A 22,005-nucleotide genomic window follows, 5' to 3' on the forward strand; every position below is an offset into this window, starting at 1 on the left:
TCTTTAATAAAACCTTCAATGCACTATGCTTTCGATTACTTTTTTCTGAATGATACCCACTTGACTGGAGAGTGACAAATTGTGGGCACCTTGAAGACCCATCTGTGTTGCATTCTGGGTCTGATCCCACTCCTGTTGATGTCCATGGCAAAACCCTCGTTGACTTCAACAAGTCAGGATCAAGCTCTCCCTATCAATGACCCACTGCATGGAGAAGAAGGGGGCTTGATGTTGCATTGAATAGCTGATCAGAATTTGTGGTTTTAGGGAGATATTTGCAAAGGCACAGATGACAGTTAGCTTTGATCTGCAGTAGAAAGTTTTACTGTCATAGCTGTGTTGGTTAGACGTGGGGAAGAAAAGTCACATTCCTAACCTAATAGCTATGCCAGAAAGAGTGTCCTTTTGCCAATATATAGTAGAACCTCAGAGTTATGAACACCTCGGGAAAGGAGGCTGTTCATAACTCTGAACAAAACACGATGGTTGTTCTTTCAAAAGTTTCCAACTTAACATTAACTTTGAAACTTTACTATGCAGAAGAAAAATGCAGCTTTTAACCACCTTAATTTAAACCAAACAAGCACAGAAACACTTTCTTTACCTTCTCAAATCTTTTTTTTTAAGCTTGCCCTTTTTTGTTTTGTTTAGTAGTTTACATTTAACAGGGTACTGTACTGTATTTGTTTTGTGTGTGTGTGTGTCTGCTGCTGCCTGATTGCGTACTTCTGGTTCCAAATGAGGTGTGCGGTTGACTGGTCAGTTTGTAACTCTGGTGTTCGTAACTCCGAGGTTCTACTGTAGCTTATTCCTCTTGGGGAACCTTTTGCTGATATAAGCTGCATTTCCACTAGTGGGAGCGACAAGCATACCTGGACTAGCAAACCCTTTCTCATGTAGGCAAGGCCTCCCATAGTACCCAATTTCCATTTGTGCCTTTTAAAATGGTCCCCCTCCGTTATTAAAGGGATAGAACTATTATTTCCCCCCTTAGCTACCTAACTATATAGATTCTTAAATGAATAGAAGTGAACAAACATTAAATGTCACCACTCATGCTATTTGTTTACTAGGTGCATTTCAATCCGCTGTTGAATGGGAGGTTCCCGTGCAACAGGGGGGATATTTAAATTGACAACCAGCTGGTTGCACAGAATTTTTAAAAATAGCCTAACAGCATTTTAATGTATATTAAGTTTTGTAAAAAAACTCTTTTTAAAAGCTAAAGTATACAGTTTTGCCTACATTACTTGGTGAAGCCCTTTCAAATGAGAGTTTAGCTGGGAGTATGACAGTGTATTCCCAACTGGGTTAAAGATGTTTAAAATAGCTTGTAACCAGGAATCAGATTTTTGCCTCCCAGTGCCACCTACTGGCTGGAAAAAACCTCAGGCCAAAGGCTCAGTTTTCTATCATTTGATTTTAAACAAAGGCCAACTCCTGTATAAAAACAGACATCCCCATCTCTTGCAGTAACACCCAGGGGCCCTAATTAGGAATGGTGCCCTATTGTGCTAGAGACCACACTAATATATGAAGAGACACATTCCCTGCCCCACTGAGCTGAGGTGCCAGGATCCCCCACACAGGCAGTCATGACAAAGGGTCTGCAAACCTGAGGGGAATAACAGAGCAGTGCCTAGTCATGTTCCAGGCCACGGTTGGTACCAAGGGTCAGAGTCCAAGTCAGGTTTCAGGATCCAAGTCAGAAGGCAAAATCCAAATCAAGCCAAGGTCAGAGCAATGAATGGTCATGACAGGTATAAGAAAATAAGACTTGGGTTCTAGTTCCCTGGGGCCTTACATGAGTCTGGGATTTTCAAAGGCTCTCCAGGGAGTTAGGCACTCATGTGACTTAATTGTTGCTACTTGGATGTGTAAATTTAAGCACACCTCCCTGTACCAGGGCAGGGTGTGGCTCTTTTACTTATTCAGGGCTGAAAAGGGGGCTGTGTCTTTTCTGGACTCAAATCTGTTCAAATCTTTCTCTCCAGCCCATCAGAAATATCACTGCCTAACTCCCCCTCCTCTCGTGCTGCTCCGACCTCTTGGACTCTCTGCTGGCTCCACAGCTCTTTTCGGAGCCCCCAGTTTCATCTCAAGACTTTGTACAACCTACATGTCCCTGGTCTCACCCTCTGAGGCCTGGCTCTTTGTTAATCCTGCCTCCCTTCTCACCTCTCCTGATTCCTTCTCCTCACACACCAATGCCTTCTCCCATCCTCCCCTGACGTCTGGAAAATCCACCTCAGTCCTATGCAACACACACCCTTCCCCTTTCCTTCAAAGGATACCATGAGCCCCACCTTTCCCCGACAACTTCCTCAGCAATGACCCCATGCCAACCCAACACAAGTTAAACAGAACTAAACAAATAAGGAATGAATCATCAATGATTTAGATAATGGCATACAAAATATACTTATAAAGTTTGCAGACGATATCAAACTGGGAGGGGTTGCAAGTGCTTTGGAGGATAGGATTAAAATTCAAAATGATGTGGACAAACTGGAGAAATGGTCTGAAGTAAATAGGATGAAAATCAATAAGGACAAATGCAAAGTACTCCACTTAGGAAGGAACAATCAGTTGCACACGTACGAAATGGGAAATGACTGCCTAGGAAGGAGCACTGCGGAAAGGGAGTCATAGTGGGGGTCATAGTGGATCACAAGCTAAATATGAGTCAACAGTGTAACACTGTTGCAAAAAAAAGCCAACATCATTCTAGGATGTATTAGCAGGAGTGTTGTACACAAGACACGAGAAGTAATTCTTCTGCTCTACTCCACACTGATTAGGCTTCAACTGGAGTATTGTGTCCAGTTCTGGGTGCCACATTTCAGGAAGGATGTGGACAAATTGGAGAAAGTCCAGAGAAGAGCAACAAAAATGATTAAAGGTTTAGAAAACATGACCTATGAGGGAAGAGTGAAAAAAATGGGTTTGTTTAGTCTGGAAAAGAGAAGACTGAGAGGGGACATAACAGTTTTCAAGTACATAAAAGGTTGTTACAAGGAGGAGGGAAAATAATTGTTCTTCTTAACCTCGAAGAATAGGACAAGAAGCAATGGGCTTAAATTGCACCAAGGGAGGTTTAGGTTGGACATTAGGAAAAAAACTTCTTAACTGTCATGGTGGTTAAGCACTGGAATAAATTGCCTAGGGAGATGGTGGAATCTCCATCATTGGGGATTTTTAAGAGCAGGTTAGACAAACACCTGTCAGGAGGAATGGTCTAGATAATACTTAATCCTGCCATGAGTGCACGGGACTGGACTAGATGATCTCTGGAGGTCCCTTTTAATCCTATGATTCTAAGGAGGAACCACCATACTGGGCACTTTATCCACACAACCATGGAAACCAAGTAAAAATCCCTCTTGCCCAATGTCATGTCACTGTTGAACCTAATTGTGGGCCAGTTTGCTCCCAACGCTGTCAAAAGGACCACGATTGGGTTAGCAGATTGTAAACTTCCCAGGGCAGATTCCATGAGCTGGATTCTCTGGTCTGCCAACACTTTAAGCTGGCTAGGGCGTCCCACAGGAGAATTCCCTCTGGTACAGAGCTGGTGGAGATGGTCTCCTTCTATGCTAGCTCCTGCCTGGGACTGTTAGGGCTGGAAAGGGTATGCTAGATCCAGACAGTACCAGGCCTAACCTGTAAGCTCATGCTGGAAAAGCTGATGCTCAGCAGCCAGCGATAAGAGAGCCACAGCTCAGATGTAGGCAAGAATCAGGGCCAGACTCTGATCTCACCTTGCACACCTGTGGTACGATAAATAGATGTGTTACAGTGAGTGCCCATTATTGCCTCCAGCCTATTGCACAAGCTTGCAAAGTTCAGACTTCAACACTCAGTTACACAGAATCAAGACTCCCTGATAACCTTCAGTCCAGTGGTTAGAGAACTAACCCAGGCAGTGGGACAGGATTGTGTGGGGCTAGGTGTGTGCTGTTGTTCATTCCAGAAATGACTGAGGCACCTGACTCCAGAAGAGGGTTCCCAGCTGCAGATTCCAAATGTACAGAGGCTCCTTGCTCCAGCCCAGACTTAGGCACCGAACTCCTTGAGGGCTTAGGATACTGCCCTCTCCCCTACAGTTGCTATGAGCTAGCTTAGGCATCTTCCTGCCTAGCTGTGTTGACTTTTTGAGGATCCAATTCTGAGATGCCAGTCTCTCCCCATTCCTTGTACAGGGGACCTAGGTGGCTCATTTGGGGTTTGTGGATTCCATTGGGTGGCTAGGCATTTATGAGTTAGGCGTTGCGACACTCAGAGTTGCAATGCCTACATCCCTTCGTGGGTTTGGGCCAGAGAGACTAAGTGACTTGCCAAAGGGCACACACAAAGTCTGTGGCAGAGCAGGCAATTGTAAGGAGACTGGGTAGTAGGTGGTCAGGCCTAGTGCTCAAAGCAGGAGTCATAACTAGTGGTTGGAGCAGGAGGTCAGAACTGAAGTCAGACTCCAAATATCAGAGCCAAGGTTCAAGACAGAGTCAGCAGCAGGAACCAGGGCCAAGGGTTAGAACCATCGCCAGAGTCCAAATGCCAGAACCAAGGGCCAAGCCAGAGTTGGAGCCAGGAATTATAGCTGACAGTCAGACCTGGAGTCAGGAAGGCAGGAGCAAGACTGAGAGAGGACTGGAACAAAGCTGGGAATGGAGCGGAGCAGAGCAGGGTCTACGCAGGAGCAGTGCAAAGCAAGGAGGAGCAGGACGTCCAGCGAGTCAAGCACAGGGAGGCAGAGAATCTAGAGGCACATGCATTGAGTAGTAGCCACTGATCCTCTGCAGCTGCTGGGTTTAAGAGCAAGCTACCTGACTGCCTTAGCCAATCAGGTGGTTCTGCGTGGCCCAGTTTTGCTTGTTGGTTCCCTGGAGGCTCTGGGGGTGAGCGGGCTAAGGTGCAGCCCCTCTTTCTGGACTGGAATTAACTTCAATCTCCCAAGCACTAGGTTAGCACCCCAACCACGGCCTCCTTCTCTTCTACTCCTGTATTTGAGACCAGGCAAAACTTACTAATAATTCAGAGGTATAAATGCCTTAGAAGTGGAATGAGTTTGTTGGGATTTTTTAATGTAAAGATTGCAACGAGAAATTTTAAATTTCAATGGCAAAATGGGGGAGGCAGGGAATTTGTTGGGTCAAAGAATAAAGTATGGAAAGGCTGCAGGGAACCCCCCAACAAAAATGTAGGTCCACAATCCTTTACTGCGAGCTCCAGTATCTATCACCTGGTTGGTAGCCAAGCTAGTCCTCCTTATGTAACCTCCTTTCCCCTCTCTCTGCTGGAATGAGGCATGTGGAATCAGGTATATATAAACCAAACAAATTGTTTTTATTTTGGAGAAACCGAGTTACATATATGGGAATGGGGAAAATGCATAAAATGATAACAGAAACGTATTCTCTATAGATACAGTAACTCGGAACATCTGTGGCCTGCAGCCAAGACCCAAACTAGACCCCCCCTGGAGTACAAAAGGGAAGTAAACATACATTGTCACCCTTCTGATGGTCACTCAGGACCTCGATCCTTTGGCTCGTACAGAGCCTCAGGAGAGGAACTCTGAGGAGATCCCTCCATGACTCGTCCTTCTCACTGGCACCGGCTGACACGGCGGCAGGCTCACAAGATGATGGGTGTTCACAGGCAAATGACAACGATGGATGTTAACTGCCGCAGGTGGTAAGTAATAGCTGGAGATGGCACTTGTCCGGAGTTTCGATCACCTGTGGAAGCAAACCTGCACGCGCCTGCCACTCGGATGGGCAGCCCCCAACTGAGGTAACTGCTGCTTTTATATAGACTCTATAGCGCGAAACCCCTTAGGGAACCTCATAGAATCCCTGGGAAAATCCAGTTAAAACTGGAACTTGTTTACACTGCTGACTATTGGAAAGGGCGGGAAAACACTCCAACTGCCCTCCTGAGCACATGACCAAGTCCTCCATTTTAGATAACAAAATGGATTCCATACAAACATAATAAATCATAATACTAATAGCCTTACAAACACAGTTTTAGGAATTTGCTCCTGACAAATTCAACCAAATTTTAGCAAAATCTTCCCTCCCTTGCATTTTCCATCTAGCTTTAAAAATCCCAAAGGGGATTGTGCAGACTCTTGACATTGTCTAACAGAAGTGTTCATTAGACTCTTATAGTTTTCAGATGTAAAATTATCAACTGTCGCTCCATCGAATATAAACATCTCACTGTGTTGTAAGTTGCACAACGAATAAAGCAGAATTAGCACCTGATTATGATTATGCATGCAACAAAATGGGATCATGTGGGCTGATTTGGTGCAGTGGATTCTGGGATGGGGTTAAAAAGATTATGCCAGAGGGACTCAAAGAATTCTGCTGTGTAAAGTGAGGGAAGTACAAAGTGGTGGCCTTGTGAGTCACAGATGGGAATCGAGTAACTACCTGGAATAAATCAGGGAAGAGATGATATTTAAGGTGGTATATACAAAGACTAGCTGGACCCAACCCAATGACTTGGCAGGAATGCGTGTGGGAAATCTGGGCTTGGGAGCTTCTCAGGCAGGTGAGACACATATTCATTAATTATAATAGAGGTGATTTGCGATGACTGGCCTTTCTCCTTGTATCTTATTTTGATCAGTTCAAGGTGTGTCATTCTTGTTGGCCTTGGAGAGAAATTCAGGATCCAATCCTGCAGCAGGAAAATCAACAGTGAGATGTTGTTTCACAAACCACCTGATAGTATCTAAGATCGCAGCTTATTGTGTTCCTATGAAACACCAGGGCCCAGATTCTGATCTCATCCACACTAGGGTGAAATTTGGGGTCTAACAGAGATATTTGATTTATTTATAGTTCCTCTTTAGGTTTATAAAATAGGAAGAGGCTCCAGTCTGAACATGCTAAGCAACTCTGACAAATGCTTAAAAACACGAGTCAAAGCAACAGCACCATAAAATAAAAATAGGTATCCAGACAGCACACACACGAAGCAAATCCCCCATTTATCTCTAAGCATCTCCCCCAACAATTATCCCAATTCAGCAAAGCACACAAGACCATGCTTAATTTTAAATATACGAGTAGTCCCATCGACTCCAGTGTGCTTAAAGCTAAGCATGTGCTTAAGTGCTTTGCTGAATACAGGGCGATGTTTGCTCCTTCAGCAAGGTGTGGAGGTGATGCTTGGGACCATGGATGAGAGGGGAGATCGTCAGTGAGATAATTTCTCTATTAATATGTGGTCCATGCCAGGAACACACTTGAGAACCCCGCATTATACGCTGTTCATTTGCAGTGAAAAATAAAACTACCATTATCGGGTAACAGAACAAATTAGAGCAAATCCCTTCAGAAACGCGTACTCAACGGCTGGGAAGTGCCCTGGGCATTGCAAAATCAACCAGATATTCCCATTACATTCAAACATTCCAGAAGGAGCTGCCTTCTTCTTGTCCTGTTTTGCCATTGCAACCAGGTCCAGCCGGAAGAACCACGCATTGCTCCAGGCCTTGGCAATGCATAGTTATCTTTCCACATGTTATCATTCAAAGATCTCTTACTTAGGCAAATACAAGTACCCCATTCCCTTTTATTCTTACAGTCACGGGTAGGCCGGGACTGTTGTAATTCCCCCTAATCTAGTCTTCCAGCTGGTACTTCAGGTGGATCTTTTCACATACTAGCTAGAGAAAAGCCAGCAGTAGCATTGCCAAACAATCTAATCACTCACTGTGATTTTATGCCTAATTAGCCCAGTTACCTTGCAGTCGCCACAGATGAAAGAGAGGCATGTCTTGACTGGAGTTTATTAGCTTGGCTCACTTGGCTGCTACTAAGCCTGCAAAAATGTATCAAGCCAAGACTTCAAACCTTATTTGCATTTGGGCTGGTGCATCTTTGCAAGCAACAGTCACCTGAGTGAACAGTTTCTGTCGGCTGCATAAACGTTGTCATTTGGGATTTAAAGCTTTGTGCAGGTCCTGGGCACGGGGGTGAATTTCACCCGCACTGAAAGCAGGCAAGCACAAGAGCGAAAGGATGATCCAGTGGGCAGGGTGCTTGCCTGGGCCTTGGGATGGCCTGGGTTTAGTGTGATCTTGGGCACGTCGCTGTGGGTATGTCTACACTGCAATAAAAGACCTGTGGTTGGCCCAGGTCAGCTGACTTGGCTTCATGGGACTCAGGCTGCAGAGCTATAAAACTGCAGTGTAGATGTTTGGACTGGAGCTGGAGCCCGAGTTCGGAGACCCTTCCCCCTTGCAGGGTCTCTGAGCCCGGGCTCCAGCCTGAGCCTGAATGTCTTACACTGCAATTGTATAGCCCTGCAGTCCAAGTCCCGCAAGCCTGAGTCAATTGACCTGGGCTCTGAGACTGGGTTTTTTATTGCAGTGTAGATGCACCCTTGAGTTCTACTAACCCTGGGCTTATAGTGCAGTGTAGACACACCCTTAGCTTCTTGGTGTCTCGGTTCCCTATCTGTAAAAGGGGGATAACAGCACTGCCCTACTTCACAGAAGTGTTGTGAGGCTAAATACAGTACAGATGGTGAGGTGCTCAGACTACTTATTAATTGGGCTATATACATTCATGAGGTAATACACCCACACTAAGGTGTATTAACCAGGTGTCCTGGCTAAATTCCATTGTGAGTGACTGAATTCCACTTTCCTAAATCTCCCTCTTCAGAATCAAGTAGAGAATTATTGTTTTTATTTTTGTTTCTCCTCCTAAACTTTACTGTGTTGCATTGCTAGCTGCATCAGCATATCAGTGGGTAGGGGTTCCCAAATACACAAATGCCATGGGACCATAGTTAATCTCATTCCCTTGCTTTCCTTTCTAAAATGCTCTCAGCTAAAATTTGCTTGGTCTGTAAGAAATCTGTGTTGAGATCCTGTTATCAAACTATTAATACGCTACTCAGCCCATTCAATATAGCATGGTCAGCAAACTTAATCCATCAGTTTTAAACCATATCACTGAACTTTCATATATAAGAAACAGATCGGGGAAAGCAATCATTATTGTAATAAACGTTTGGGACAAATGGCGGTGTAACAAAAGTTAATATGAGCTGGATTAAACATTTATACGAAATGGCATTGACTTTTCTCCATATGCTTCTGATTCTTTCATCGTTCAGGTCAGCTGTTCGTTTCAAAGATGGTGTCGGCTTTTAATTCTTGATCAGATGGTTGTAAATATATTTTACCAAAGATTCAGCAAAATATGCACATGATAGGTGGGATTTTCAAGAATACCTGTGTAATTTGGGGGCGCACATGCCATTGAAAATCAGTGGCACTCCTCCTAAATAACTTAGGTCTTCTGGAAATCCCACCTAATTAGTTTATGATGTGTTGTTAATCACTATGGGCCTCAGTAAATGCCAATATGGTAAATGAATCCAACTACTGCAGCAAAGCACGGAGTCTGAAATCTGAAGTAGATAGTAAGAACACAGTTGAAATTCTGTATCTACCCCCTTTACTGGTTGGCTGCTCCGTAGCATTTGTCCAAACTATTATTATTTGTATTATGGTAGCACACAGGTGCTCCAGCCGAGACTGGGGCTGCATCGTGCTAGGCACTGTACACACACATAGCAAGAGACAGTCCTGACCTCCAAATAAACAAATCTAAACAGACAAGACAGACAAAGGATTGGAGAAATGAAATATTATTGGCCTAATTTCACTGATTTCAAAGAGTTGAAGTGCCTTGCTCAAGATCAGACAGGGTGCCTGCAGCGAAACTGAGAAGCCAGATCTCCTGACTCCCGGTCCAGTGCCTTAACCTAAAGCCCATCCGTCCTCTCTGACAGAGGAAGCTTCAGAGCCCCATGGAGCATTTTGCAGTTCAGTGTGTTTAGCTCATTCCATTTGCAATTTATCTGTGAACAGATTTAAGGTGAATTCCTGGCCCTGTTGAAGTTAATGGCAAAACTCCTACCAATGCCAACAGGCCAGGATTTCACCCTTAATATTTTAGGCTTTTATTCCTAACTCAAAAGTATTCACACATTTCACCCTATGTATTGTTCCAATTGTTTGCTGCACCTATTGCCTCCAGGATTTTTCTACATAAATAGCAACATGTGGGGTGTGTTTGTTCACCTAAGTGGCACATGGTGTTGTTTCTGCTCTAGCTGGATGACTTGCATACCCCCACAGGGCTTTCCAGATGACTGTGTGAACACCTCTACAATGACCGTTTCTGCCAACACCCTATTCTGACAAGGTTTCACAACGCTTTCCCTTTCCGCTAGCATCTTTGCAAACAAAAAGGTGCCCCCATGCAGCGTTGCTAACTCTGGCAATTTTCTCATGAGCCCTATAATATTTAGTGTTTTTCTTAAAGCCCCAGCTCCTGTAGTCAGGTTATTTTGTGAAAATATATCAGCTTTCAAGGAAGCTTCATGGTGATGGAGGAAAGCTTGCAAATGTGACCCAAGTGGTTCCTATTGGCTCAACAAACAAAATAAACAACCCTCCTTCCGCCACCAAATGGAACATAAATAACTTTATAAGATTTGATGAAAGCATGCTGATGAGTGTGAATATAATGTAACTGGAATATGCTTCATGCAAAAGGTCTCTTGTAAGGAATCATTACAAAGCTTATAATATACTGAGTGTGGTCATCCTATTTGTATAAATGTATCACTCTTGTATCTGAAACTAGAAATATGAAATATAACTCTGAGGGCCATTAATGGTGGTCTGGAATCTTAATGGCTCCCATTAACCAGGACAATTGACTGTAGATGACTCTGTTTTACTTGGAAGTCTTCCTGTATATGTGTGTGCTGGCAAGTGGGTAATGAAGTCTTACACACCAAAATAGCTAGGGACGGCCCTGAGCCCAGCAGTCCCATTGATTTCAACACTGCTGCATGCCTGCCTTGCATCATCCAGAATTCAGGATACTCCTAATGGGATGCTTCCAGCTTCCCCTGTTATTCCTACAAAGTCTGGATTTTTGGACCATTGGCGCAAACAGCAAGAGCTGTCTGTTTACTCAGGCCTTTCCTGAGTGAGCGGCATAAGTTTCTTGTGGAGGCTGGAGACTCCTATTCCAAGTTGATTTTTGTCAGCTATTGTTGCTGCTGTTACATGGGGGTGATTTATGGCAAATTCAGCTAGAGATGGGCACATGCTCTTTACAAAAATAATAATGATTAAATAAAAAGTCTTCTCAGGAAAGCAAAGAATGGGCCCCAGGCTAGAGATAGCGATAGGGCCAGATCTGTAGCTGGTGTAAGCTGCTGTAGTGCCGTCGACTTCAATGGAGCGCTGCTGAGTTTCATCAACTGACGATCTGCATTTGGAATATATTTCATGATTTTCAAACATAACAAGTGGCTGGCAGGATGAGTGTAGACGCAAGGAAACAGATAAGGGGTCGTGAAATGGGGCTGTCTCGTGGGAAGGAGTGGATAAAATAGCTGAATGCCCACTGAAGCCCCTTTCCAAAATCCTTGTGCTGTGCATGCATCTAAAACCTGCATGCCGGCTCCTAGCCACACCCTGGTGTGAGCTCATTTCCAGCCAGTTTGAGTGCCCACACAAATAAACACCGTCCGGTGCATGCAGAAGGAGTGGGCATTGGTCTGTTATTAATCCGGATAAAACTAAGTTCCTGGACATTACCAGCAAACAGTCTCCAGCTCCAGACTACAATCGGCTCAGTATTAACCTGTCCAAAAGGGACACGGAGCAGGTGGCAGCTGTCACATATGTGGGCAGCATCATACATGGTGCTGGAGGGTACTCGAGAGATGTGGACATTAGTACAGCAGTAGCAGCTGTCATGGTTCACACCCTTTAGCAGCCTCTGTGGGGACACTGGAACATCAAGCTTGCTACAAAGCTGCGGCTCATAGTTATACCAACTCTGTTATATGGAAATGAAACGTGGCTGCTGACAAGACTGAAGAATGCCTGACTGAGGTTTCTGATGCTCTTTTGGTTCTGTCAGCTTCTTCATATCAAGAGGCATGATAAGATCAGAAACAAGGATAGTTGAAGCGGAACCCAGCAACCACCTCTCAGCACTGGTTTGGGTTCAGTGGCTTTCTTGGTATACGCATATTATTACAGTGGAAGAGTAACAAATACGGAAGCATTTGTACTGCAGAATGCTTCTGTGCAGCTGGCGATCATATGGGTGCTAAAAGCAACAAGATTTTCAGCGATGGACGTGAGCTGGATATAGTCAGACCACCTTAAGCACTTTGCCAGAGATGGAGCTGAGCGGCGCTTGATTTGCAAGGAAGCCACGTCTGTTTGGAATTTGCCATGGTGCTGAGGAGTGCATTCAGAAAAATGCATACACAAAAGATACACTATGCCCAGGCACGTGTTTCTCTGGAAATGAAACCTTGAGTTTTAGCCAAGATCAAACTGGAAGTTGCCATGACATATGGAATCACAGCAAAGAGGAAGCGTTTATTAACAAAAAACAGCTATCGACCCTAGAAAAACAATCAAATTTCCATACAGCGTGAGTTCCTGCTTGGTCTTTCTTGTTTGCCATGCTGTTTTGGACCACCATATAGCACGTCTAGTGACTGAATAATGTGCTGCAAGTAAGCATTATGCAAGAGGAACTATCGCTTGGAAAGTATTGCTCTTATGCAATGCAGTTGGTTTGCTCCACTTAGCAGACGTTTCTGCTGCCATGTACCCTGTCAAGTGTGGCCTGTGGGGCAGCTCAGAGAAGAACACAAGAGAGTCCGCTCTAGCTTCAAGATCTTTTCCAACTCCAATTTCTGTTGGCTGGAGGCTGACCCCCTTGTCCACATTGGGTAGCATCTTATTCGTCAAGTAGTCCTGTTGAAGCCAATGGGATCCCTCATTGGATTAAGGTGCTGCTTGCTGTAAGTACAGGTAACGGGATTGGCCCTATAATTCATTGTTGTTAGCAATGGTCCAGGAGCAGTCGCTCCCTGCCAGAAGTCTGGTTATTAGCCCTCTGCCGAGCAGTATGCTTTACTTCAAAGGAGCCTGATTACTGACCACTCTGACCTAATCTTGGAAACTGGTGTCCTTGTCTGTCCAACAAAAACATGTGTTGTCCATTACGATAGCTGCTCCTAAAGCACTATGCATCAGCTTCTTCCTGAGTGTACTGGCTGGGAGCTCACTAATATCCAGGCACACACAGAAGCCGGGTGTGCCTGTCACTGATTTCTTCAAAATCTTACTCAGAAAGTCAATTGACAGCATCCTAGAAGTCCAGCAGGCTGGGACATGGTGATGGCATATGATTCAAACTCCCCTCCCATATCTAACACAGGGGTTAAGGGGTGCGTGACGCATCTGGGTAATGACAATATCCTAGCTGGCGTAATGGGCAGGGTGTCTCAGTGCCCGCACAGCCAGATGACACTAGTTTGTTGGAAATGCTCCTGCAAACAGAAGCCCCGCCGCGTGATCTTGTTCTAACTCTGTTTCCCAAGTCACCATCTTCCCCCGATCCCTCTGTTAGGCCACCAGCTCCGTGTCTGTGTGTGGAGAGGGACCTGTCCCCACAGAAGAGGGGTGTTCTATCTCTGCAGTATGAAGTCCCCCGGCTTTCCCCTGCCCAGGGTGCTCTGGATTTACAGCTCTGTGCAGCTGGAAGGGGAGGCAGGCCAGGGACCGGATGGGCATGAGGCTGTATGAACCTGTGCTACTTTCTGCTCAGTTCTGTGGAATGCCCTTTAAGAGAGCAAAGCAGGTAGGGGAAGCCCAGGAGATGGCCTCTTACTCACTAAATAGTCCTGCTGGGCTAGATAGCGGGCCCTTACTCAGCCTGGTGGCCACGAATACTGCTTATGTGGTGTGACTAACTGCGGACCCAGTGTGTGTAAGGGCTCCATGGTCTGGCTCGTTGACTTCAGCGGGGCCTGATTTGACAACCCTTACTCACACTGAGTAGTAGCCTACTCCCTTGAGTAGTCTCACTGATATCAATAAGGCTGCTCCTGGAGTAAGGTGCGAAGCTAGCACCGATGGGAGCAGGTCACCATCTCCAGGAGACAGTTCTGCTGACTCACCAGCATGGCTTCCATTTTGTCTGCTTGAGCTTCAATCACCTTGCTCTCATCCAAGCCGCTATCTTGCTCTGGCACTGAGAAAGCAAACAGCGCCCCTGAGTCACAGGGTTGTCATCCCTCCAGAATTGGCCTGAGGTCCCCAGGAATAAAAGATTCATCTTGAATTAAACATAGGGTGACCAGACAGCAAGTGTGAAAAATCAGGACAGGAAGTGGGCGGTAATAGGAGCCTATATATAAGAAAAAGACCCAAAAATCGTGGCTGTCCCTATAAAATCGGGACATCTGGTCACCCTAATTAAAAACCACAGCATGTGAGGAAACCTCCAGGCAAAAGCTGGCAACCCTGCCCTGAGAGGGTGCATCAGAGCATGCCCAAGGAGGCCAACGGAGAGAGGAAGGAATCCCCCGTGGTTAGGGCACTAGCCTGGGGCTTGGGAGGCTCAGGTTCAATTCCCTGCTGTCTCACACACTTCCAGTGTGACCCTGGGCAAGTCACTGACCTCCTTGTGCCCAGGGCCGCCCAGAGGATTCCAGGGGCCCGGGGTCTTCGGCGGCGGGGGGCCCTTCTGTTCCGGGACCCGCCGCCAAAGTGCCCCAAGACCCGCGGCGGGGCCCCCCCGCCACCGAATTACCGCCAAAGCGGGACCCGCCGCTGAAGTGCAGCCCGGTCTTCAGCGGTAATTCGGCCGGGGGGGGGGGTCCCCACCGCGGGTCTTCGGGGCACTTCGGCGGCGGGTCCCGGAACGGAAGGGGCCCCCCGCCGCCGAAGACCGGGCTGCGCTTCGGCGGCGGGTCCCGCTTCCCCCCCGCCCCGGCCTCAGCCTCTTACCCCCGGCTCCCTCCTCACCCGGAGTCTCAGCGCCTCGCTGGAATAGCCGCAGCGTGTCTCCGGCGGGGCCTGAGCCCCGTCCCGCTCCGAGCCGCGTGGTGAGGGGGCGGGGCTGTGAGCTCCACACCGAGCGGAGGGAGCTGAGCTCAGCCCGGAGCTCCCGGCCCCGCCCCCGCCCCCTCACCACGCGGTTCGGAGCGGGGCGGGGCTCAGGGGCCCCGGCGGAGACTCAGCGCTTGATGCGCTGAGGCTCCAGGAGAGGGGTGGAGGCGGGAGCCTCCGCTGTTCTCTTGGGGGGCCCCTGCGGAGCCCGGGGCCTGGGGCAAATTGCCCCCTTTGCCCCCCCCTCTGGGCGGCCCTGCTTGTGCCTCAGATCCCCATCTGTATAATGGCGAGAATAGCACGAGGGGGTGTTGTGAGGATAAATACATTGCAAGAGTATGAGGGGCTCAGATACTGTAGTCATGGGGGCTGTGTAGGTGTGTTTGTACAGCACCTTGCACAGTGGGCTCCTGGTCCATGACTCGAGCTACAGTAATACTAATAATAAAAGTAATAACTCAGGAGAAAAACATTTATCATTGTGGGGGAGGGCCTGATTCTGGTCTCATTACTCCATCTTGAACCCAGCGTACCTCCACTGGCTTCAGTAGGATTACTCGTGATTTTCATTGCTGCACAATCAGATTCACAACCTCTATGAATAATATAAATCATGGCATAATGAAATCCCATCACAAAACATTTGGGGTCAGAGCCTCCCCTGGGGTCAGCTGATGTACTCCGTTAATCTCGTCCTTCAGCCTTAACTGCAAGTGTAAGACTACCACCAACCAAAAAGGACAGGAGTCACTTTGTCCTACTCCCAGCAGATCTAAATGACTTGTTTTGATAATGCAGTGCTGCCGGTGCATTCTGTCTGCACGTAAGGGTGATGCATGGGCGTGTGAGGGAATCCTTTGGCTCGGACCAGGATTTCATAGAGTGGCTGGATTTTACTTCGTTTATGAGAATGTCTGTTTGTTTGTGAAGAGCAAAAGGAGCTCAAATCAATATTCTGCCACCTATGCTGACATTGAGTAGGAGTGTAATTGGCAAACAGCCCCATTGCAATCAATGAGGCTACTTGCAGAGGAAGGTGCTACGCAGCAAGAGGAAGGTTCTCAGAGTCAGTCCCTAAACTGAAAATTATTCAGTCCTTTTGCAAAACAATAGCCCACGTATGTCATACGAACGTTGGAACTGTCTGACTGGATCAGACCCAAAGTCCCGGTAGTCCACTGTCTCTAACAGAGGCCAGCGCCAGATGCTTCAGAGAAATGTGTAAGCAGATGTTGGGTAATCTGCCGCCACCTTAGGGCTCACCCTGATCACTAATAAAAGATTGGCTTAAATCCTGAAGCATGAGGTTTAAAATCCCTTCCACAATTGTTATAATTAACAATATTGACTTTGGATATTCTTGTTATCCTTAGAAGCATCCGATCCCCCACCCTTCTGTCTTTTGAATGTCAGAATATTAAAGTGACAGTGCTACGTTGTGTTGATCTTAAATGCACAGAATACCCAGGTGGGAAATGATTTCTCCTTCAGTTACTCATCTATCATCTATTACTTTTCAGCCAGGCTGATTTTGACTTACACTAGCAAATGAAATGCCATCACCATCCAATTACACTGGTATAGCATGTCTAAATCTATCACGTATTTACTTCAGTGGGGATAGGGTGGAACTGCCAGGTGTGTGTGCTATTATTTTAATTACATTTAAAGGGGCACTGCAGGTTGAAATCTAGGTAATTAAAAAAAAAAGAGTTGAAATAACATCTGGTTCTACACCTGGCCCTAAATTGTCCTGCTGCTGTGTGTAGTTTTACAAATCACATTTTCCTATTTTAGGTATTCCTCTCTCTCCCAAAACTATGGGACAGACACACACAAGCTACCGGGAAACTGAACAATGCTACAGGGGCAACATAGCGCTGTCATAGGTATAAAAAAAAAGCGTACAAACTAAAAAATAATAGAGTGTTTTCCCCCTCAAACCTCTTTCAGTAATAGTCCCCTAAGGTGTTACTTGTAATAATGGGAGGTACAAAAATTTCTTACGTAAATTTGATTTTTAAGTTGATGGTCACTTAGGACAGGTCTTTTGGGTAACATGCAAATGCAAACAATTCTCAGGACTTTTCACATAATGGGCCCAATGCAGAGCTAGCAGAATCAGCAGGTACATCTTCATTGAAGTCAACAGCAGTGCACTTGCTTGGGAGGCAGCGTTGACTAGTGGCTAAGGTCAATGGCCAAGACTCTAGAAAGCTGGGTTCTGCTCCTGGCTCTCAGGTGACCTGCTGGGTAACCTTGGACAACTCACTTCTGTACCTCAGTTTCCCCATCTGGAGATAGTGACATGCGTTTCTTTGTAAAGCACTTCAAGATCTACTGATGACATTGTTATTTTATATCAGATCTATGTTTGACCCAATCAGTTTATATTACTTTCTAGCTTGCAAGGCCCAAATAAAGCTGAGGAATGTACACACACATTCTTGCTGATTTATCCCTGATGAGCTCAGCTCTTTTGCAACCTAGACTCTCAGGCTGAGAAGAGTGCTGGGCTCTAACTTAAACTCCTTTGGAAATTCCCAACATAAATCTCTTCCCAGAAGTTAATGTCAGGCTATTTCTGGTCCATGACACTCAAGTTCTCATAATCCTAGTTCTGTTTACTCTATGACACTTCTCTTTCTGAACATATAGATCAAATTCTGGGCCTGATCCTGCAGTCATTATTCAGGCAAAACTTCCGCTGCCTTGTTCGGTGTCAGCGAGGAGTTTCTATGCAGATTCCCACCAGCTGAAGATCTGGCCCCTTATGTTTATGTAGCCATTCGCTTACACAATTATCCAGTGTGTACATGAGACCATGGCAGCTGTGTGTGCAAATCAGACAAACAACTGCAGGCATATTCTTGCATGTTTGGCTGCATGAGCATGTTAGTTTAATTGTCCAGATGAAACTTGGATTGCAAAAAGTGCTGCTTACTTAGGGTCCAGTCCCATAAGCCCTCACTCACCAACCTAGTGACCCACTGGAGACAAGAGGCGGATTCATGGGGGTAAGAGTTTGCAGAGTTTTGCCTGAGCAATGAATGCAGAATTAGGCCCTCAGTTTTTAAGGGACTGATCCTGAAAACCTCTATTGTCTTGCATTGTGCGTTAGTCATTTACACCTGTGCAATGAAGAGGTTAAACGTTACCAGTCGGAAGAGTAGTGTTTTATACCCATTTTGCACTAGCGTAAATGACTACTCACGGTACAAGGCAATGTGTTTACAAACTATGGCCCAAATTCCTCCCATGAAATGAATGAATGGAGTGACATTGAGGACGATTTTATCTGAGGACTAAATCCATGCCAGGAATGGAAAGCCAGCGCTGATGGGGATACATTGACTTCAGCGACATACACGGGGATGAGGCTGCTATTCCAGCTAGGGGACAGATTGGCAGTCCCAAGGGATGCACTGTAGGCCTCTGTTCAGGCCTCAGTTGGGAGTGGTAGAATCCATTTAAGGCAGTGGTCTCCAAAGTGTGGGGCACACCCCGCGAGGGGGGCACAGCGGGGCCTGGGCCATCCCCCCCAGGGGGCAGGGAGGGAGCACCACCCAGCCCTGCTCTGCTCCTAGCACCTGGCCACAGCTGTGGCTCCGGCTCCGGCTCTGCTCCCTGGCCTCTGCAGTAGCTCCAGCCCCACTCCCAGCTGCTGGCCCGTGGCCCCATTCTTGGCTGCAGCTCATCTGCGGCTCAGCTCTGCTCCCAGCCCCAGCCCCGCTCCAGGCCCCAGCCCTGGCTCAGCTCCCAGCACCTGGCCATGGCTTAGCCCCCCATCCCTATCCCCAGTTATGGCCCCGCTCCCCAGGCCCTGCTGCGACTCCAGCCATTGACCCGGCCCCCAGCCCCATTCCTGGCCCTCGGCTGCAGCTTGGCCGCCAGCCCGCAGCCCTGCTCCTGGCCCCTGGCCGCGGCTTGTGGCTCAGACCCTGGCCACAGCTTGGACCCAGCCCCGCACTCCGCCATGGCCCCAGCCCCTGGCCCCACTCCCAGCCCCCAGCCCAGGGGGGCACAGACACATTCCATTACTGGTAAGGGGGGGCACGAATGGAAAAGTTTGGGTGCCACTGATCTAAGGTGACTATTTAGCAGTGACGTCGTTTTTCAGTCTCTCTAGTATCATTTGAAAGAAGCCGGCCTGCTTGTGAAATCTAACAGTGCCAACCCCCATTTCTAGGAGAGTCAGTAGTTAGCAAACAAGAAAATTAACTCGGGAGCTGTCTTTTCTCTGGGATTTGATGCTGAGTTATTTGTGGTCCCGGTGGCAGAGCGAGCACAGGAAATTGTGTTTTTTTGCCTTTCCCGAGTTTTCAGTGATTGAGTAATACAATTCTTTGACCCTTTACCATCTGGCAGAGGTGCCGATGAAGCTTGGTTAATTTAACACAGGTTTTGTACAATGTTTCAGTAACACGCCCACATTTTCTGATTCTAGAACAAGTACTTTTCCTTATGCCTGTTTCACAGTAATCAATTGAAGCCAATGTATTCAGAAGGAAACGCATATCTGGTCAACTAACAATATAATATTGCCTAGCTACTGTAAATGCCTGACTTAGTGCATGCAAAATCCTGAATATTTATTTCAGTTTTTGCTACCGCCTGGTCTTCCTAACAAGAATCATTTCAGATGAGAAATTATTCCAATGTGTCTTTTACGTTTTTCCAAAGAGTGTAATCAAAATTTAGTATCCAGCAAGAAGTGACAAGAGTTTCTTGAAGCATCCAGGGATCAAGCTGTGAGATTCTACTACCACAGTCAAGTTCTTGGGCAATCTCTTTATTTATTAAGTTGTTTTTTTCAGCAAAGAAAAGCCATGTGTCCTTTTGCAGTTAAAAAAAAGGCAATGTGCATAAATGATTTGGATTATATTTTACAAATATTTGGGGCTAGAGTATTAGTTGTCTGTTCTCTGGCCATACCGATTTTTTTTTTAATTTATTTAGTTTTGGGTCGATCCAAACTGAAAGTTTTTCAGTGAACCATAGAATAAAAGGATTTTGATCAATTTGACCTGAAACAAAACTTTCTGTTTCTAAGGCATTTGTTTTCCTTTTTAAAAATGTTCTGAAAGAAGTGAAGTAAAAATTGCAAAACAAAAAGTTCTTTCAAAGTTTAAATGTTTCATTTAGAAAATGTTGCAACATTTTGATTTTTTTTTCAGATTTTTTTTTTTAATTTCGACCAAAACATTTCAACAAATTGGACACAAGTATGCAAAATGTTTCAGTTGACCCAAATCTGCATTTTTTTTCAGTGGGGAAAAAAAAAAGTTTCAGCTAAAAAATTTCACCCAGTTCTATTTTGGACCACATCTTGCATGCCACCAAAATAACACGAACAAATTCCTGTGTGGTTGCATTGTGATGCAAAAGTGACATTGATTCTTGCTTGCATATCCTTTCTCCGGGAGAGAAAGATATTTCTCCACTAAGCCATTAGGATACCAAGAGCACTGCATTTTTGGGGGCTGGTATTCCTTTGTTCCCAAGATCAGCCTGTTCTTCAGGAGGAGAATTGCAGGTAACAATGAAATGTACTTAGCCGGCAATGAGCAATTCTTCCGGTGGAAGCCCGCAGTAAAGAGGGACTTGCATCATCACACTTATGCAAGGCAGAAAGTGATGAAAATGTCCTTTGAAAAGTGAATTGAGAGCTAGATCATGCCATCCTGACTCTGCTTGGTGAGCACTTGGTGCTGTTCATTTCAAAGGGACTGCTTGTGTGAGGAAGTGCTCACCAGCATGAACAAGGCTTGCCCACTCCAGCTCCTACTGCTGCTGACAAATGCCAGGCTAAGAGCCGTGGAGAGCGCAAGCCATCCTTTATCTACAGAACAGGGGGATGGTACAAACAGGGCCAGTGCAATGGCTTCCATGAGTCCACCCTTGCGACTCAACCAGGGATGGCCAATCCTAAAAGCTTGAGCTGTTACAGCTTGAGAAACACTGCTCTATAACTAGGGGCTGTAACAACTCATATCCTCTATAGAGCAGCACGGAGCAGGACCTTTAACACACTCCCTCTCCTAAAAGCAGCAAAGAATCCTGTGGCACCTTATAGACTAACAGACGTTTTGCAGCATGAGCTTTCGTGGGTGAATACCCACTTCTTCGGATGCAAGTGGGTTAGGGTTAGGGTTAGGGTTAGGGTTCTTGCATCCGAAGAAGTGGGTATTCACCCACGAAAGCTCATGCTGCAAAACGTCTGTTAGTCTATAAGGTGCCACAGGATTCTTTGCTGCTTTTACAGATCCAGACTAACACGGCTACCCCTCTGATCCCTCTCCTAAGGGCATCATGAGGATAAATACGTTAAAAAGATCATGAGCTGCTCAGATACTACAGTAATGAGGGCCATGTAAGTACCATAGTTAGAATACGTGTACAGTATGTCGTTTATGTGGCTGTCTTTTTTTTTTAATTTGTTGTAATTGGAAATGTGATATTATATGTGCATTGCTGACTCCAGCCTTTTGCAAACGCTGCTGCCAGAAATCGGAAATTCTTTTGGGGATTAGATCAGTTCATATCTGAATCTGGGTAATATTTGTATTAAAACAAGGTTAAAGAACTGAAAACGTAGGATGAAGTAGTTTTACATCTGCAATGTGAGCTTGCTGCATGAAGCCAGTGACCTCAGCTACTACTTGGAAACCCCACTCACTTTTCAATTCCTGGAATTGTCAGTAACCATAAACGAGCTGTGAGGATTCACTGGGTGTCAAAGATGTGCACAAGCTTCGGAAAGAGCAGAGGCTCTCAGAAGAGGCCTGTATGATAGCTACATTTTACGGTCATAATTCATGGCTTAAGGTCATATTATATTTATATAAGGCCTGACTTACTCCCCACAGGAACATTGTAAGTCTGAATTAATGTTTATACAACACTTTGAAGATGAAAAGCACAGCGTTGGCACTAAGAAGTATTATTATTCATCTGGAAGTGTTATCAACGGCTTCATGTACTGTATAGATAAATACTTCAACCACCTCTGAAATGTGGCCAGGAGG

General features: G+C 46.0%; 1 protein-coding gene across 2 annotated transcripts in view; it reads right to left on the reverse strand.

Annotated features, from left to right (window-relative positions):
- The window catches only part of LOC123366223 (GDNF-inducible zinc finger protein 1-like), a 180,569-nt gene that overhangs the window by 130,334 nt on the left and 28,230 nt on the right, over positions 1-22,005 (reverse strand). The window contains exons 1-2 of one of the 2 annotated variants that reach the window (XM_045009467.1): positions 14,044-14,156; positions 5,505-6,690 (exon numbers count right to left, since the gene is read on the reverse strand). The gene's annotated coding sequence lies outside the window, so the exon portion shown is untranslated. Of the gene's footprint in view, positions 1-5,504; positions 6,691-14,043; positions 14,157-22,005 lie in introns of those variants that run through there. The other variant, XM_045009468.1, reaches the window with a different exon arrangement.

The sequence above is a fragment of the Mauremys mutica genome, chromosome 3 (assembly GCF_020497125.1).
Source record: "Mauremys mutica isolate MM-2020 ecotype Southern chromosome 3, ASM2049712v1, whole genome shotgun sequence".
NCBI classification, from domain to species: domain Eukaryota; kingdom Metazoa; phylum Chordata; order Testudines; family Geoemydidae; genus Mauremys; species Mauremys mutica.